Source organism: Triturus cristatus, chromosome 2_1, assembly GCF_964204655.1.
Source record: "Triturus cristatus chromosome 2_1, aTriCri1.1, whole genome shotgun sequence".
Taxonomy (NCBI): Eukaryota; Metazoa; Chordata; class Amphibia; order Caudata; family Salamandridae; genus Triturus; species Triturus cristatus.
Window position 1 is genome coordinate 605465329 of NC_140581.1, and position 20896 is coordinate 605486224.

Genomic DNA, 20896 nt, shown 5'->3' on the forward strand with positions numbered 1-20896 from the left:
CGCCACAACAAGATGTCATGGGACACCGTATCGAAGGCGGCACTCAGGTCTAACAGAAGGAGTGCCGCTGTGTGTCCGGTGTCCAGCACGGAGCGCAGATGTTCAGCCATATATAGCAAGGCAGTCTCCGTGCTGTGGGCTTTACGGAAACCATTTTGCGTGGGGTCCAAGATATTAGCTTTATCCAGATGGTCCGTCAGGATCCCATTCACATGAGTTTCGATGACTTTGGCAGCCCACGGCAACAAGGAGATGGGGCGGTAGTTCTCAGGTTTAGTGGGGTCGAGGGTGGGCTTTTTCAAGATGGGAGTAACTACCGCTTCCTTCCACTTGATAGGAACAATCGCTGACCCCAGGGACATATTAATAAGGGAAAGCAAGGGAGCACGACATGTATCCTGCAGGTTTTGAAATAAGGCCGGTTTGAGGGGGTCTGCCGGGGAGCCAGATTTAATTTTTTGGCTCAAGAAGTCAAAGCCCTCCTCTGATAGGGGGGCTAGACAGTCCAAGATCACATCCTTGAACTCGGGGCAATCAACTGGCATCAAACCGTGCTTGGCGGTAGGGAAGGTTTGATAGATAGCTTGCACCTTCTGCACAAAGAACAAAGCCAGGCGCTCACAATGGGAGTCTGTGCATATTTCAGCCGCAGGGGTCCTCTTAGTTATAAGGTCCTTTAGGACCTTAAAGATTACTTTGGAGGGGTTCGGGCTATTCCGAAACTCCTGCGCATAGAAAGCTGCGCGTGTACGACACACCCCTCTGTGGTATGCCTTAGAGACAGTAAGGTAGCAGATCTTAAGCGCGGGATCATAGGCTTTCCTCCATCGCCTTTCCGCTTGCCTACATTCTCTCTTGAGAGACGCCAGTGTCTCATCATACCACGGGCTATGGGCCTTAGTCCGGCAATTGGAACGTACACAGGGAATTAGAGAGTCCAAAGCCGAACCAATCCAAGTGCAGAATGCATCATACCCACTGTCCACGTCAGCAAGGAGGGGTAGAGGACTATTTTCTAAAAAACTATAAAAATCATCAAGCTTTAATTTACACCACTGGCGGGACAGAGATGATTTATTCTGAGTCACGTACAGAGGGTCTGCCACAGGGAGAACTGCTTTCACCAACATATGATCTGTCCAGGCCAGCTGGACGGGGTGACCTAGAGTAATCTCCTCTAAGGAAGTGAAAAACGGGTCCAGTATATGACCCCCAGAATGGGAGGGGGACATTACTCTCTGTGTAAGCTGCAAAGCTTCCAGATCTGCAAGACAGCTCCTAATAGGGGCTTGGGAGGAACAATCAAAATGCAAATTAAGGTCGCCAACCACATTAAAATTTGCACAGCCGAGAGCTTCTATACTAATGACGTCCGGGAGAGCAGCCCTAAATGCCGCATCGCAGCCCGGAGGCCGGTATATTAACAGACCTGAAAAGCTAAAACAAGGAGATAGCGAAATTCTGAAACGAGCACATTCACAGCCTGGAAGTGTTAATGCTTTCCATTCGCATGGAAATCGCCGTTTCACTGCCATAGCAATCCCGCCGCCTCTCGAACCGCGGTTGAGCGTTACCACGGTATACTCAGGGGGGAAGGCAAGATTTAAAATCGCAGTGTCGTCGTCTTGTAGCCATGTCTCCGTCATAAACATCACGTCAGGGGAGTCATTGGTGACCATGTCAAAGATCTCCGCCTGATGTTTAACCAGAGATCTGACATTTAGGCTGTATATGCTGGCCGTGTTCCCCTCCAGCGCGCTCAATTGCCGAGCTGAAATAAGGCTGGAGCGAATGCGAGCTGGGGGCGACAAACGCCAGCAACAACAGGTACACCGATAAGGACCCCTTAATGGTGCTACAGGCGGAAAAGGACAGACGACGCAGAGGTCACGAATGGCCAATAGGTCAGCTCTACCATACCTATAGGACGAAGTAACCATAGTTAAAATGAAGAGTCTGCCGCGCCCTGCGCCTCCTTAGCGCTGACGGGCGCAGACGGGCAGGACTCTGGCTTGACTCAGGCGCGAGGCAGGCGCTACCGCTGCGCGTCACCGCTGCGCGCCAGTACGAGCTTTAAGTAGGCAGAGAGGCGTAGCAGCGGCGCTGGAGCGCTAACCCCAGAGCCCAGGATGTGCAATTCGCCCTCAGCAAGATGGCGGCGGCGCGTCACGTGACCCCGTGACCCCAGGACCCGCAAAATGCGGTGATGTAAACAATTATGATGCGAGCAAGGGCCAGGGGGGGGGCGCAGCTTTCCTAAAAGCAGGGGAAACGAACTAAAATGAAATAATATCAAAACCGGGAGGGTTAAAAGTTCCTTAAGCAGGCACTACAGTGCGCGCAGCGCGAAGCCCTCGCACAGCGTGGTGGTTACCTTTAGAAGGCAGACACACCTCCTCACTCACCTTAAGTAGGCAGAGAGGCGTAGCAGCGGCGCTGGAGCGCTAACCCCAGAGCCCAGGATGTGCAATTCGCCCTCAGCAAGATGGCGGCGGCGCGTCACGTGACCCCGTGACCCCAGGACCCGCAAAATGCGGTGATGTAAACAATTATGATGCGAGCAAGGGCCAGGGGGGGGGCGCAGCTTTCCTAAAAGCAGGGGAAACGAACTAAAATGAAATAATATCAAAACCGGGAGGGTTAAAAGTTCCTTAAGCAGGCACTACAGTGCGCGCAGCGCGAAGCCCTCGCACAGCGTGGTGGTTACCTTTAGAAGGCAGACACACCTCCTCACTCACCTTAAGTAGGCAGAGAGGCGTAGCAGCGGCGCTGGAGCGCTAACCCCAGAGCCCAGGATGTGCAATTCGCCCTCAGCAAGATGGCGGCGGCGCGTCACGTGACCCCGTGACCCCAGGACCCGCAAAATGCGGTGATGAAAACAATTATGATGCGAGCAAGGGCCAGGGGGGGGGCGCAGCTTTCCTAAAAGCAGGGGAAACGAACTAAAATGAAATAATATCAAAACCGGGAGGGTTAAAAGTTCCTTAAGCAGGCACTACAGTGCGCGCAGCGCGAAGCCCTCGCACAGCGTGGTGGTTACCTTTAGAAGGCAGACACACCTCCTCACTCACCTTAAGTAGGCAGAGAGGCGTAGCAGCGGCGCTGGAGCGCTAACCCCAGAGCCCAGGATGTGCAATTCGCCCTCAGCAAGATGGCGGCGGCGCGTCACGTGACCCCGTGACCCCAGGACCCGCAAAATGCGGTGATGTAAACAATTATGATGCGAGCAAGGGCCAGGGGGGGGGCGCAGCTTTCCTAAAAGCAGGGGAAACGAACTAAAATGAAATAATATCAAAACCGGGAGGGTGACATATCACAACTCCCCATCTTTAAGACACACATGTCAGATCATAGAGCTTTTGCAGCAGCTGACCTCCATACCCGCTCGATCTCCTGTCTGGGTGACAGTCTTGCAATGTACATGTCTGTTCTTTTTATGCCACCAGTGATACATTGTCCCTGTGGAACTGGCTGTCTTGAATGCAGAGTAAGAGTGCATCAGTCTTAGAGGACACAATAGAATTTATCATTAAGAGCAATCAGGGTGTGAGTTAAGGGCCTCGGCATCAGGCCTTGCTACTGAACGGCCTTACTCCTGGTGAAGAAGTAAGACACTATTCCATGGGACCCTCATAGAATGTCCTAAGCAAGTGGTGCAAAAAAGCTTGGTAAAGGGACAGTCAGTGACCGCAAGACTGCCTTACTACTGTTTAAGCTAGATGCAGTTCTCAAGCTCCAGGGAAGTGGAGCAAATGCATTCTGGGGACCAGCACTCTTTCGTTCCTAAAACTCCATTGCACCTTTGAGTTGAGCTCAGGTTTTCATTTAGGTACAAAAGTTCCAAGTTGTTATTGTACCGTGGGATTGAACATACAAAATGTCTAAACCAGTTATAATCACTCACATTTTCCATCATTTTTCGCCCACTGTGCCACTCTAGACAGTAGCTCCATTCTGCAAATCGATACTGACCGTGCTCCTCATGGAAACAATCCATCCCAAGCGGCAGACGAGAACACAAGCAACCTTAAAGCAGTTTTGACCTTCTTAAGCCTCATCTGTTAGGCTAAGATTGGATCTTCTCATGATCAGGATCAGTAATGGTCTGCGTAAGGTGGGTCTTGGTCTACAGTAGTACAGTGGGGGAAAAATTATGTCACTTTAGGCCAAGACCCACCTAATACAAACGAGGGTATTGGGTTAAATGTGCAAAAAAACGATGTTTTGGTAGTATACCTAGAGTGATTGCCAGTGGTTTAGAATATTTCCAAGCATTTCTACCATCATCTTATGTGTGGTTACTGTGGCACTGTAGGATTGAGTCATTCTTTCTTTCTGGTTGCAGGTCCATTGCGCAAAGCATGTATTACAAATCTCCTTGGTTGTGGTCCAGATAACCAAGCCTCAGATTGCTTCTGTAACTCTGGAGACTTACACTAGAGAGTCCAGCCTAATATACCTGTGGGTGTCACAGTCTTACCCTTACCCGGCAAAGTCATCTACTGATTCCTTCTCTGCCTATATGGTAAAACTCAGCTCCTGTGCTGTGCAAGTGATTGAGACTGAATGCATCAAAATATAAATGAACAGAGAGCCTTACTGTAAAAAGAAGCAAAGAAGGCTCTCAGTTTGGACTTCTTCTTTAATGCTCTGAGCCTGAAGCTGGAGGCTAGGGAGACCATCCCGGTCCCTAAGCCTCTTTTCCTACTGAAATGAAATCCAGTATTTGTAAAGCGCACAATGGTGCTGGACTAACCTACCACCGGCACTGGGCATCAAACCGTGAACCACGTGGTCCGGAGTCAGGTACCCTGGCCGCTGCGCCACACCTTTTCCCACTGCATTGCCTGCTGACACTGGTGAAGCATTGCTTGACTGCAGAGCAGGTCCTAAGGCAGAAGACCTAGTCTGAGACACTAAATCCACGTCTCAATTAGCAGACTCACTCCAGACTGCACTAGCTTGGCTTTCATGGACAAGTGAAGCCCCTTTGCCATTTCATGAATCTACATGTTTCCAAAAAAGGCATACATGTATCTATATGTGATCCTGTGAAGATTTGTGCAGAATGGTCAGGGGTTTACCAGGGTTCCAGGTGTGTTGCCCTTTTAAATTCCTTAGGGAAATTTATTGATGTTAGCCTAAAAACTTTGGACACATTTACGCAGTGGCCACTAACTTATTTGTGCTTTTTGTGATTTGCTGTAAATTTATCTTGCTGTCTTGTAAGGATTTATTTTACAATAAGTGAAATGCTGGCAGTTTAGAATGACAGAAATTTTGATCTGAACTGTCTATCTGATGTGAGGAAATGGGTCTGGGGGTACCACTTATCACTTTATGTGGCCCTTGCACATAAGGGAGGCACTTAAAATCTGTTTGCACTGGGTTTATTTCAGAGTAGGAAAGGTTATCACAGTGGGTTGTTGCTGTTTGGAAAAAAGCTGTGTGCATAATGAATGTACACAGCAACATGCTGGCAAAGAACTACACTTCCCAATAGGCTACAACCTCTTGCATGTCTCCCGGAGATGGCAGCAATTGTGTAGTATCAGGAATAACTTTTCTCATGGATCATGGTTTCCTTTGCTAGGCAATGGTGCTATAATTTTCTGGACTCAGAACCTCACTACATAATTTCCAGATTCCCTCAAAAGGACTGGTTGATCTTTAAAGGATTGTTTTGAATGGACAGTTGAATTATGAAGATGTATTTTGAAGTAGTGTTGTTGATGATCATGGACTTGGTAACAGTGTGATGTATCAGGGGTTGGTGATGATCTGAGTCCGTGGGCAACCAGGAAGAATCCCAGGGGGAGCTTTTATTGCCAAAGATCAGTACCTCTGTCTTGTCTGTGTTGAGCTTTAGGCAATTATCCCTCATCCAATTGGCGACGCTGGTCATGCAATTGCGGAAGTTGGTTCTGGTGTTGATGGAGAGGGAGATGGGTTGTGTGTCCTTGGTAGGATACGATGTTGAGTCCATGGGCTCTGATGATGTTGGCCAGTGGAGTCATGTACATGGTGAAGAGTGTGGGGCTGAGCAATGAGCCTTAAGGTACTCCACAGATTATTTCTTTGGGTTTGGAGGTGAACTATGGTAGGCAGACATTTTGTGTTCTTCCAGTGAGGAAGGAGGCAATCCATTTGAGAGCAGCACCTTGGATGCCAATTTTCTGCATCCTTGAGATGAGCATGTGGTGAGAGACTGTGTCGAATGCTGCAGAGAGGTAGAGGAGGATCAGTACAGCTGCCTCTCCCTGGTCGAGGAGGGCTCGGATGTTGTAGGCTGCAGCAATCAGGGCTGTTTCTGTGCTATGGTTGCTGCATGTCCCGGATTGGGCATTGTTAATTAGATGGTTCTGCTCCAGATGTTTGGTGAGTTGTTACTAAATGGTATTTTCTAAGACTTTGGCTGGGTATGGGAGCAGGGAGATGCGGTGGTAGTTGTTGAGTTTGCAGGGGACGGCTGATGGTTTCTTTAGTAGGGCGTTGACCTTGACATGCTTCCAGGCTTCAGGGAAGGTGGCTGTGGCTATCGAGGTGTTGAACAGGGGAGTGAGTTTGTTGCTGATCCTGTCTCCACCTAGGCTGTAGATGTGGTGTGTATGGAGAAAAACAAGGAAACCCTCATGGTTGCTCCCAAAAACTCTTTTGAGTGTGATACAATCTGAAACATGTGGGCACACACAGCCCAGGATTTAGAAGGACAATCAGCACAGTGCGTATGACTCTCCTTCCGCACGACTCTTCGCAAGCAAACTCTACATCTCTTACAGGGTCAGATGGGACCAAGGGTAGATATATTTTTTTAAACAACAAAGGTCACAATTTTTACAATCAAAAATTGGAATTATCCATGTCCTTGAATAGAGAAATAAATGTAATTTAATAACAATAAAGGGAAAAAACAAGTAATATGCGGTGGGATAAGTGAGCAAACCGTGAGTAGGTTAAAAGGAAATCAGCCGATTTCCTTACCGCAGGCAAGTGACTTAAAAAGTGACTTTTCAGTGTTTGCAGAATTGAAATTATAGAAAGTCACAATCAGTATAACATCTCATACTTGATTATAGAATACAGCGTATAATTAAGAGTTTAGAGACGTGAGTCGATGATGTTTCGATCCCCTTGGAAGTGGTGGGATCTCTTCAGGACTAAACGATGAATCGAATGCCTGGGAAAGTTTGCTATGCGTGGGTGGAGGGTACGGACAGCGTAAAGTGAGGCAGCAATGCGCTTCTAGATCCTGAGAACGTTCGGGGTAATTGATGCAAAGGTACAATGACGACGATGCCTGGTCCATGACCACGGAACGGGAGGAGACGAGAGGACGGGGGTAGGTCTGGTGTTGGCACCAATTACCCCGAACGTTCTCAGGATCTAGGAATGCATTGCTGCCTCCCTTTACGCTGTCCATGCCCTCCACCCGCGCATAGCAAACTGTCCCAGGCAAACTCTTAATTATACTCTGTATTCTATAATCGAGTATCAGATGTTATACTGATTGTGACTTTCTATCATTTCAATTCTGCAAACACTGATCCAGGTGTTGAAATTCCTGACGTTTTGGTCCAGGTTGCTGGAGGAGTCGACGTAAGTGATGTCAAGGGCATTGATCCATTTGGCCCCTGAGACTTTGCTCCAGCTGCGATGGGGGTGCGGGGCAGAGTGGGGGAGGAGGTCTGTTGGCTGGTGACATTGAAATGGATGACAAAGTGATTGGTCCAGGTGAGTTCAGTGGTGTGGCTCTACTTGATGCGGTCGCTGGAGGTGAAGATATGGTCTAGCACGTGACCTGCGATATAGAAGGGGTTTTTGACGAGTTGGGTGAGGCCGATTTTGTTCTTGCTGTCAAGGAAGTTGGTGTGGTCATCTAGGTGAAAATTGAGATCACTGAGGAATATGTAGTCGATGGAATCTATCGTGAGGGGGTCAATGAAGTCTGTGATGAAGCTGCAGAAGCTAGGTCGGGATCCTGGAGGTTCATCTGCGAGGGTGCCCCTGATAGCAGTCTTGCTGTCCGTTTGTAGCCTGAAGTTTATGTGTTCCATGGCTGGGGTGAAGTCATCCATTGTGGCGGTGCATGGGATGGATTCCTTGTGTATGATGGTGATCCCCCTGCCTGGCTTGTTAATGCGGTTTCAATGGGTAATCTTGTATTCTTCGGACACTGTGGAGGCGATCTCAGGGGTGTATGTTGGGTTGAGCGAGGTCTCTGTGAGGAAGATGATGTCTGGTTTGAGGGTGATGATGAGGTCCCATAGATCGGTGGTGTGTTTGCAAAGTTAGTGTATGTTGAGGAGGACGCACGCAAGCTGGTGTTGTTGTGCCGGTGCGGTCCGCTGTGTGGTCTGAGTGGGGCTCAGCAGAGTGCTAGCATGCATGCTGTAACATGTGAAATGGCAGTGGGTGCAGGTAAAAGCTCCTACCACAGAGTGTGGAGTGGCGCAGGGGCAGTGTTCATTGTGGCATTCAGGGTCGAGGGCACGAAGATCGGTGATGGTGTAGCTGTAGGGGGTGGAAGGACCAGGGTTTGTGGAGCACGATCTAGATGCAGACGGTCTTTCCTTTTGTCCGCCAACGGTGCGTGAGCTGTGCAGCTGCACTGCAGTCACCATTACATAGGTACTGGGCAAATGAGGTGAATGAGGATGTAGATGAGAGAGACAAACAGAACAATGAAGCGGAGAGAGAGCAGAAAAGGCAATAAAGAAAGGCAAAAAATGGGAAAAGTGTGGGAGTGAGAGGGACCAAGAGAACAGTGAAGGAGCAAAAGTGGACAAGAGAAGGAGGTAGGAGTCCAAGAACAGGAGCAGCTGTTGACACAGCAGAGAGCTGGGTCTCAAAGGGCTGTGATTGGTTGGAGGACCAGCCTAGGTAGGTGGGGAGCCCGGGCACTAGCTCAAAGTAGGTCCTGGGAGGTGGGAGGGGCTACTGAAGGCAGGAAGAAAAGGCAGGAAGATGAGCAGCCAAGGGGAGGTAGATGCAGGTGAACGGTGGTGGGAGCAGCAGAACGGGACAAAGCAGAAAAGCGGTTAGAGAGCAGAAAAATGGCAAATTACAATGGCAAAAAGGTATAAGTAAAAGACAGAATCAGAGTGGCAAAAGGCAAATGAAGCAAGGTAAAGCCATGTCAACTACTGCTAAGGATGCGGGAAAGAGAAGGGGGAGAGAGCGGGCAAAAGAGCGGTGAGAGAGCAGAAAAAGGCAATGAAGAATGGCAAAAGAGGTGCAAAGGATGCTAGTTAGAAAGAGAAGGGATAGAGCGGGAGAGAACATGCAAAAGAGCTGTGAGAGGATGGAAAAAAAGCAATAAAGAAAGGCAAAAGAGGTGAAAAAGAATGCAGGTGAAAGAGACAAAGAAAAAAACACAAAGGTTAAAGTGACTATATAGTTAGATGTTGCAATGAGATAAAAACTAATGTTTGAATGCAACAACAAAAATGTTTGAAATTTACAAGTTATCCTTTAGTGAGCAAAGTGTAACAGACTCCTGCGCCATGCACTGTTTTTGACCTCACATGTTACACCACTCATGATATATTAAATAAAATACATGATGATGATGTCACCATATTAAACGAGTCAAGGGCAGATGAGATGAGGAAAGGAGGATTTGGTGCTGGTACTGGAGTCTGATGAGACTACTGCATAGCTGGCATCAGAAAGCAAACAGCAATGTGTGCTTCAACTGTCAAATGTAGGCAGGAGCTGCACCAGAACAGATTTGGCCATGTTTCCTGTTGTGAGGAAATGGTGGGGAAGACAAATTACAGTAGAGGCATTTGAAGGCATGGGCAAAGTGGGCTCTGGCCCAGGGCCCCAGCCTTTCAGGGGGCCCCCTCGTCCAGTCAGCTCTGTTCTGCAGAGAGTCTTGCCCTGATGACCCTGAATAATTCTTAAACAAATTGTTTTAAATACAGTTTCCCTTTTATTTATTGTAATGTGGGTAATGTGTGTGTCATCAATAAAACATGTCTTTGCAAAATGTCGGCAATAGATTCATGCAGCACTCATATGAAAAGTTATTTTGGATCAAAACAGGACCTCATGTATGAGAAATTAGAGGGTGTTACAGAGATTATTTGCAGTAATATTAGTGAGCTGCTGTTGTGTTGTAATATTGAAAACACGTCTCTATCCTTGAATAGTAGGTGTTAACACATTTAGAATTTGGACCAGTGTGTATGTGCACTGTCAGTGGCCTGGCCAAAGAGGGCCTGAAAGAGCCGAAAAAGGATCAGACTTTCAAAGCTGTTCAAAACAGGGGACCCAATTACGCTTTGCCCAGGACCCCCAAAATCCTTAGGATGTCCCTGGATTACAGTTCTAACTGAAACACATACGCATACGTGAGTAAAGAGGACACTGCATAGCCTAACTATGCTTTGTTGAATGTTTCAGAGGTTTTCTGTCTAATGTGTTCCATTAGATCAGGGGTCTCAAACAGGTCTGTTGCCAGCTACTAATAGCACATAGGATGTCTTTAGTTGATTTGAGAACATGCAACTGTCCACCTGATATGGTTGCACTTTAAAACACTGCACTCCATTCTGTGAGCCCTGGAAGCCCATAGCGCAGCCCACCCTCGTGTGAAAAAAAATCAATCTTTCTTTCTCAGCTTGTTTCTTTCTTTTCCTGCTTATTTCTCTCTTTTGTTATGCTTTTGTTCTTTCCTTCTTTTTCCTCCAATTCCTTTCTTTCTCTCCATCGTTCTCAATTTTTTCATTCTCTCCTCTTTCTTGCCCTATTTCATAATTTCTCTATTTTCTACCTATCTTTCTTTCCTTCTTCTTTCTCTCATGCATTCTTTCTATTTCCTTCCGTTCCTATTTTCTTCTTCTATCTTTCTGTCTTTCTTGTACTTTCTCTTTTTACTTTTTTTCCTTCTTCCGCCATTATTTCCTTTTTCTACTTTGTTGTTTCTTTGTTTCTCATTTTTTTACTTGTTAACTTTCTTGCTTTCTTTTTCTCTTCTTTTTCTTCTCCCGTTTTCTTTTTCATTCTCTTTCTTCTTCCTTCTTTTTCTTTCTTCCCTATTCCTCTCCTTTTTATTATTTTCACTGCTTCTTTCCTCTCTTTTTTCTTTTATTTCCCTCTCTTTTCATTTTCCTGTTTACTTTTTTCTCACCATCTCTATTTCTTTCTTTTATCTTCCAATCTCTGTTCCTCCCATCTCTTTCATTCCATCTCTGTCTTACTGCACGTCCCATTTGATTATCTTTTCTCTCTTCATCTTTTTTCTCTTTCTTTTTCAGTTACTGTTTTCTCTGTTTCTCCTCTCTTCTTTGTCTCTGTCTCTACCTCTTCCTCTCCCTAACATTCTTTATCCATCTTTAATATTTCCTCATTTTATTTTTCTTTCATCAGTTTTTCATGATCTTTTTCTCCTTCCTTTCTTTTCCTTACATCCTTATATTCCTTTCTTTTTCTTTTTTCCTTCCTTCCTTTTTATTGCTTTAATACTTCTTCTTTCTTTCTTTCTCTCCTTCCTTTCTGACTTCTTTATTTCTTTCCTTCATTTTTTAAAGGTGCCTAGCATCTTAAAAATTATTTTTTAGCATTAATTTGGTATTATTGCATGCCAGGTATAGCCTGTTGAGTAGACTGCAGTTCCTTGAACAACAAGATTTTACTAATGAACGTTCTTGTGTTCTTCTATGTGTACATTAACAAATGGACTTCAGGGCAATTAGCCAGATAGTGGAGATCTTTCAGGTCATAGCTATATATTGGAAGACAATGAGACCACAAGACCTAATGAGACACTTACCTCTAAGAGGAGACAATGTGTTGAGGAGATACATTGTCTGGGGGAGCCCTGAGAGTGGATCCATGCCAGGGGCTTGATCGACATTTTCGGTACCTCGTTTGTGGAGTGAGGAGGAAGTATAGTGAGGGCGGGAGCAAGACGGCAAGGAAAGGTGGTAAAGGTTCTTTCATCCACCGATATCCCCCGATAGTGATCTTTGATCTGCCACCTTACCAGCCTACCCAGTCCAGACCTTGTACCGGATTGTTTCCCACCAACTCGGTGCTCAGTGGCGATACAACGCTCTCTGCTTTTCTCTGACTTTCTTCTGCATTTCCCGTGCTCATGCTACTTGCACAATAAGGATAAAGCCACAGTCTGAGGACTCAGTAGGACTTACATTACCCCTAGCTACTGTTTGTGGAAGGTGTAGGGGGCCAGGTGGCTTAAGGCGACTTGAGGAGGGGCTTGCATGAAGTGACGGAAACAGATAGTAGCAGCAGAGTGTACAGTGCATGGAGCTAGTTATACGGAAGGAAATACCTAGTTAAAGGGGTAGGAGCAGGCTGGCATAGGAACTAGGACAGACCTGCAAGTGGAGGCGGCCAGCATTAGACTGGTGTGGCTTGCTTGCTGAATAGTCTGTTGTCCATACCTTGGAAGGCTGCAACCCCTGTAGCTTGCTCGTGCTGCTTACCTTGTGAGTACACTAGTTGTTGATGATGTGTGGAAAGTCAAGTGGCACTACTGTTATTGCTCTTCCTGTACTATCCCTGTAAAATCAGCCTATACAGCAGCTGTATAACACTGTCATCAACAGCAACAACCAGACACGTTGGATACATATTGGGGGAGATTCAACACTTCCCCTTAAAGTATTCAGTAACAACCCAAAAATCTTTTACTGCAGCGCCATGACATTAGCGAGTAGACGCACTAATGGGAAACAGGTGATGCTGAAACACTCACTAAGAGAGTACAACAAACTAATCAAGACCCATTCGAAGGGACAAAAATCCTACAGAAGGAAGCATTAATCATGGCAGCGGGTACTTCAGAACCTGCAGTTGAACCTGCAGTGGTTCCCTCTGCCTCCAATATTAATATCAGTACCGCTCATAAATTAATACCGAGTTTCTTTCAGAAGATCGTCAAGGAGTCAGCAACCATGCCAATTACCAACGTAGTCCTGAGTTCTACTACTTTGGAGGATAGTCAGTCTAGAAGTTCGAGAGCCGCGCTATGCATATCAAAGTAGATAAACTGGGAGAAGAGGAGCTAAAAGGGGATGCTCGCAAGTATGAGGCTGATTTAGCTGATCAAATAGCCCAGGCACAAGCTCAAGCAAGTGTTTATGGCAAAATGACTCGTAAGCAAAGAGCACCAGAAGTGCTATTGACTGAGCGAATGGAGATAATGAAGCCAGGTACGTGCATTTCAAAGAAGCCCAGAAAAGCCTTTGATTTTTCTCCTTCAGCACCCGCTAAGCACCTCACTTGGGTTTGTGAGAGCCAAGGGCCTGCAGCAATGTGTGGTCAAGTAGGAAACAAATGCCCAATAAATGACTGTCTGAGCACCAGCTCCTTAATGTTTCTTGTTCATACTTTTCCTGACGTACCAGCAAGTATTATAACCTGTGGGAGGGTGAACAAAGAAGGGGTTGGGAAATTAGATGGCTCAATAACACTCGACGACTATGGGGAGGCCCTAGGGGAGCCTGACAAGACACCTGTGGAAAGTAGCAGAACTTCCATACCGGGTCCCCATTGAGGTGATTCAATCTTTCTAAGCGTTACACCTAACAATTTTACTGAGAATACCTCTCCTAAACTGGTGGTTTCATAAAGATTAATTATTTCACAAGGTACGAACGCTTTAAACAGAGTCCTTTCCTCAATTCTCACGCTACTGGAGAAGGTGAGACTGAACATATAGGATCATTATTGTCCTTATAAGGACAAACATCGATGTAGCCTCCCAGACGGCACTCGAAGTGAGTTGGAAGATCCAGTGGCTCAAAATGCAATCTCTAATTGGTGATTCATAAAGAAGACCAGAAACTCAAAACTGATCCTTGAAGATCCCAACAGCTCACCTTGCAATACAACTCTTGCACCATTAATGCTGGTTGCTCCTTGGAGCAAGACTGGATACTACAGGGCAGTGTTTAAGTTACTTGGCCTTCCTATACCCATATCTACTTTCTATATTTAACAGTAGCACAAGATGGTGTTCAATGACCAGGAGTAGTTCTACCTATGGGAACGTTTGGTGACCTCCTGTGTTGGGTGTTTTGAATGGGTTGTCTTGGTGTGGAAACTCTTAGTTAACAACCATATAGCAAATTGTATCTAAGTAGGATGTGTTTAGAGCACAATGTCCAAAGTAATATCCTGTATGTTTACATGTGTTAGTTTTTGTTGGGAGTGATGGAGCAGCCAGCAATTAGGCATATCTAGCTTTGTTGGGTGTGGTTGAACATTCTTTCCAATATATTCTGCTTTCTGTTCACATGCTTCATGGGTTGTTGGCCATAATGTTGAGAGCAAGGCCCATCTAGGACCCATCTTTGCTGTGTTGGGTGTCTATTGAGTGTTGTGCATAATGTGCTCTGTTGAATGTTTATGGATGGTGTGCTTTCTTGATCACTACTACTGGGAGCAATGAGATGGCCATTTATCTAATGGGATGTTGGACTATCCTACAGGTGTGATGTAGACAGAACAAACCTCATGTGTTTAAATGAGATGGGCACAATTAAGGTATGATAAGCATTGCACCAAATATTGTCTAATAGATTAACAACCCTTCACCTTGAGAAAAAGACAAGATGGATAGTCTTTGGGTAAGTGTTCTTTCACACCGCATAGCTAAAGCTGTGCACAAAGGGAATCTGGCATTTCCTAGGCTTGATATGTCCCTTATATTGGATGTCTCTGAGAGACTGCTCATTAGCATCATACGTTATTGCTCAACAAGGAGAATCATTCAGTTTTGTTACCAAGATCAATAGACAATATATAGATTGCCAGTTATGACATTCTTTGAATAATTTGGGCCTGGGTGTCAGTAAGAGTACATTGTTTTTTCCTAAAAAATGTCTTAAAAAGGATTTCAAACTTATCTCTCCACAAGTCAGTTTCTGGGCATCTCTACATATTTTTCTGTAGCATGAGGAATTTCCTTGGGTACCTCTGCCCAAACCTTTCTGGCGGCATATGAATCCCAATGGGATCTAAATCCACGTTATCACCTACTGACAGAAATGTGTCCACGTTAATAATTAGTTGTGCTGAAAGAGTTTTGTACATACCTTATGACTGTGGATGTCATTTCATTCCTGCCCACTTCATTTCTTTTTTTTTTTTTGCCTTCTTATGTTAAATGTGTACTCTTTTAAGGTACGGACACTGCCCATTTTTAACAAATTAAAAAATTGCTCTCCTCCAAGATTGAGGGTCATTGGTTGCCAATGCCTTTCCTACGTACCCATTTCTTCAACAAGTATATATATAAATTTCTTCTTTTTCTCTTGAGTCCCTACTGTTTTCCAAAACACTCCCACAGAAAGAAAAGAAAAATCACCTTTTTTATTCCATTTACCCACTAGTCAATCATTAAATTAGTAGAACTCAGACATGTGCTTCCTCGTTACAGCCTCCTGGTCATTGTTTGTCTGCAATTCCGGCATTTTGCGTGACACATTCAAAATAAGAAAACAAAACAATTTTAGAATTGTCCTACCCAGTCAAAGTTAAAGGAGATCTGGAGCTGGCCTGTTTGCAGCAATCACTATCTGGAAATTACCTCCTTAGTTTAAAACAAATAACAAAAAATTAAATGTATTAAACAAAGAGCTGGAAGCGCTCCGGGAAAGTTTCCTTTAATGATTTGCTGCGTCCTGTCCTCAGTTTTAGTAATTGCATTAATGTCGTTTAATCTTAATCAACTTGTGATATTGAACATGAAAAATGGAAATTGCAGAACTCTCCGTCTGGAAGAGAATGGTTGGTATAAAAAATAATTGTTTTCTGCGCTCCCTCAACGGAAGGACATGCATAAACAGGAAACATTTTTTTTGTTTAAATGAAACAAGAGGAACTTCTAGGGCTTGCAGATAGGCAATACTGCCTTTCGCCTTTTTAAAAACCAAATTCTAAATTGTCAGCTTTGTGAACTATAAAATAAAGCAGATGATATTCAATCAGCAATAATCATCTTTCCATCAATGACTTGCATCTTTGATCTCGAGAAATGGCAGTCTATGTAGATAGCTGTTTCCAGTAACCTGCACGAACAGAGGCAGCATGCGCGTCATCAGGGGATCCTACAAGATGTGCCCTTGTGTCTGGTTGACAAGAAGCTGTGTCAATGAACTGGAAAAAAAAAACGTGGGATGGGGTTTATTCCGTCAGTGGAACAGTGAAAAAGCGGAGTTGCTTGACCAGCACTTAATTTAAAATATATTTAATCACCTAAATCCAGTCGGTGAGCCTTGAATAATGTATAAGGCTCATTTATTTGCTACTTTCACATGTAAATATCCATCCACCCTCGGTGTCTCTGCATATCATTTTGGCTTGATTATTCTCTTTTTTCTAATGTATGGAAATCCTCTGAAATATATTTTGATCCACAAATTGAGACTTCAGGACTTCCCTGTAGGAACCCATTGTGCTGATAATGTTATTATAGTTTGTTCTCGAAGGGGAGGAGGGGAAATTAGTTTTCAGCATTTCAAACTGGGTCAATATTCATGCGTGCCTTAATGGGACCATAAATTGCAGTAATTACCTTGCGTTGGATATATATATATTACCTACTGGCGGTCGCCAGTAGGTAGTTATAGTTAGGACCACGTTTCCATAGGAAAACCTCAACATTCTATTTTGAATAACTTTGGCGCCGGTCGACGAATCCTCGCGAATTTTTCAAAATAGGTGGGGCGCTACGCTCCGCTCCTACCCTGAAAGTCTCGGGGGGATTCGTCAAGCGGGGGCTGAGATAAAAGGGGGGTCCCAAAACGCGTTTTTCCCATGCATTTTTCCATAGGACCTTTAGAACGAGCTACAGCCCGAACGGCTGAACAGAATTACTCAAAATTTGGCAGAGAGGTAGTCCCTAGGTCAAGGAAGTGCCTTTTGTAGGTTTGGTGTAAATCTGTTCAGTAGATTCTGAGAAAATAGCCTTTGAATCAATATATATATCTGTATGCGCGCAGAGTGCGCGCTGGGTGCGCGCACCTTGCCGTGCGCGAGCGCAATTCTGATTGGTTGTTAGATCTTAGTAAACATTCGAATCGGTGGAAGTCAGGAAGCGGCGGCCGCCATTTTGTCTATCGCATAAAGAGGGGGTGATAAACAAAGGGGGAGCACTTGAAAAGGGGGCAGAGTGGGTAGAAAAAGACCCAGTAGGCATTGTAAGGGGGTCAAAGTAGGACCTTGTAGGGCAAAAAAAAAGAATAATATTTTGAAAAAAAATATCGCCGAGTGCGCGCACCCTGCGCGCACCCGGAAAAAAAAATAATAAAAGAAATTTAAAAAAAATTGCATTTAAGTGTTTAGATATAAGGTGGCTCTAAAAAGAGCCCTTGTGTTTATTGTTTGTTTTTCGGTACCTACAAGTAAGTACCAACGCAGAGTCTGAGGTTCAAGAGGAAGACTCTGTTCCCTTCATCATTGAAGTGCACACCATCTCCTCTATAAATGTCTTGCATGTCGTAACGCAAGTTGTTGTGGTAAATGGAACCCATACCATAGTCACGGAGGAAAGCAGAAACAGATTTGTTGACGTGCTTCCTTGCTTTGTCAATCTGCGGACAAAATTGGTTGGACCAGTTCCACTTTTGCCTTTGGCATATGTTAGAATATACAAAGGCAGATTGAGGAAAAAGCGACATTAATTGCACAAAGGTGTCCTTAATAAGCATTTCCAAACCTACCCCAGTTAAAGTGCCTAGATCATTACCACCACAGTGCACAATAATAAGGTTAGGCTGTGGGAGATGTAGAAAGGTTTTCACCAAAGGCATTAATTGGTGCCACTTTAACCCTCTCTGACCAATCCACTTGATGTCTACATTTGGCAAAGCAAGGTCTCTCACCATACCTCTTTTCTCTGCAAATTTTTCACTCCAGAAGACATAGCTGTGTCCTACAATCCACACTGTGAACATCTTCAAAGGAGATCTGGATGCACTCAGGAGGTGTAATTCAGTAGAATGGTAAAAAGAAATGAAAGACAGTTTGGAAATGGAGGCATACATATTTTTTATAAAAAAAAAAGAACTGATTGGCTGTTTCATACCATTCTACACTAAAAACTAGGCTGTATGTGTAAATTAATAGAAGCATGTTTTGTATTGGTTCAGAAAAATGTGTTACCAAAGAACAGTACTATGGATTTGCTGTAAGGTTTGAAAAGTCAAGCACTCTTGCTCTGTGGAATTGAAACATTGTGTGGCGAACTTCTGACCTAACTCCACACAGCAGTGTTCCATGAGCTGTTGCTATGGTAGCAGGCAGAAGTCAAGTTGGGGGAAGGGTACTAGGCAGAAGTCAAGTTGGGGGAAGGGTACATTTGGAAAAGGGTTGGTTTTCAAGCAATAGAAATGTGTGATTACATTTGAAAAAAAGGGGGAAGCAGTGTGATTTGAAATTAACATCTATATGTGTGGAAAAATAGAGGGAAAGATTGCCATTATCTGGTTCTGCTGAGTGGAGAGAGGTGTAGAGAACAAAGGTCCTGGCTCTGATAATGTGCTGTGGGGTTTTGAGGTTTCAGTCTGTAATGCAAATACATTCAGCATCACTAAGGCTGGTTGCCCTTGCTGGAGTGTAGGCAGTCACCCAGCATACACATGGTTTGTGGTCTGAAAATGCAGTCTGGACATGTGCATTTAAAAAAATCTGAAAAGTGGATTCATAATGTGTCAGTCTGTAAAAGTAATTTTCACTTGCCAACAAAAAAGAGCAGTAAGTGTGCATTCAAATTGGCAAAGATTTTTCGTTTTGTGACTAATGTGAAAACATGACTCTGTGTGCAAATAGGAATTACAGGAAGAGATTTGTTGCGTTTTCCTCTGGTGATTTCACAGTTGCATTAGTAGGAAAAAGGGGGAGTCTCTCAAAAAAAAAAAAAAAAAAAAAAAAAAAAAAAAAAAATTAAAAAAACCTTGGGTGCGCGCAGGGTGCGCGCACCTCAAAAAAATTTCCCAAAAAAATTTCAAAAAAAAATTTTTTTTGGTTAAGTTTATAAGTGGCTCTTAAAAGAGCCCTTGAGTTAATGGAGGGAAACAGGAAGAGAAAAACGCAAAAAATGAAAAAAAATCTATGGCCTAGTGCATGAATGCGCATCAAATTTTCTCTGAAGGAGATCAAGACTGGTCTCCCCCACAGAAATAAGTGAACCGCAATCAGTGCACCGTGTAGACAACCTCGCCAAACAAGGTGGACCAACAAGAGGTAAAGAAACAGGTGAAGGCACCATCGCAGCTGAAGTGCTCCCCTGAGCTGCCGAAGATGTGCTCGGCTGAGCTGCTGCTGATGTCGTCGGCTGAGCAGGTGGAGAGTTTTCTTCAGAAGCTCGACGAAAAGATACTGGGTGCATTTTGTCAACATGTCTTAACATAGTGTGAATGCTAAAAGAATATTTCTTGTTAGGATTCCCACGAGATAAGACTTTGTTACAAAGTACACATGTAACTTTTGGTGCATTTACCTTTTTCTCATTCTCTGGAAAAGTGAAAAACTGCCATATAAAGCTGTCTTTCTGCTTCCTGTTCCTCTGCCTCTCAAGAGTGTCCTGGTCACTGTCTGAAGTAGGTTGCTGTTCAGCCATTGTCTCTCAACAACAGAATAGCTCCTTCTCCAAAGGAATCAGAACTAATAATGAGGGGAGTAGGTGTGGTTTGGGAAGAATCTGGAACAGAAAGTACTTCAAACCAATCAAAAGTGATGATTCTTGATCACATGACTTGCCATGAGGGGATTGGGTGTGGTATTGAAACAATTAGAAACTGAAAGTAATGATAACCAATAAGAAATGTTGTTTTCTTATGTATAAACCCGAGGTGCGCGCACTGAGCAAGCTCCGAGCGCGCACCCCGTGATGACGTATGCACGAACGCGTAAACGCGCAGGTGCATACGTCATATACGCGCACCTAGCGCGCATACGTTTAACACGCGTATACGCGACCGTTATTGCGCGTAATTTTAGCGTATGCGGAAGTAAACCGCGTCGAGGGCGTAGGACGCATGCGTGCGTACGTACGTACGCATACGTACTGGGTGCGCGCTCCCAGCGCGCACCAACAAGTATATTTGCGTACGTAAATAACGTACGCCGGAATTCATAAAAAACATACGAAATAGTACTAGGTGCGCGCTCAGAGCGCGCACCCCAAGAAATTATAAATAAAAAAAAAAAAGAGGACATTAAATAATTTAAAAAATTATAAAAAAAAAATATCCAAATTGAATTATTTAAAAAAATAATTTATAAAAAAATACAGATAATATATAAATGAATATAAAGTAATTTTATTTAAATAAAAAAAAATATCTTTAATTAAAAATACATAACTTAGCATATAAAAAACCATACAAATTCTCAGAAAAAAACATAGGTTTCAAAAACGAAATATTTAGGGATTAGCATTTAAAAAACCTTGCAAATTCACTGAAAAAACCATAGGTTTCACACACGTTATAGTTAGGAATTAGCATTTAAAAAACCTTGCAAATTCACTGAAAAAACCATGGGTTTCACACACGTTATAGTTAGGAATTAGCATTTAAAAAACCTTAGAAATTCAGTGAAAAAACCATAGGTTTCACACATGTTATAGTTAGCTGGACATTTTACTCGTAAAAAACCAATGAAATTGCCCCGTTATAGTTAGTTCAGCTAACTATAACTCGCACGCGCCCGCAATGCACTGCTGATGACGTCACATATTACATCACTCATGACATGGTCAGTGACATCACTCATGACATCACTGATGACATCTCAAATGACATCACTGATGACATCATCCTTGTGATAGAGTGGCAGACCTCCTCTCACCCTAATATAACCTTTGATACACACATTGAATAATAGAGACTAAAATTTTTAAAACAATGGACATACCAAT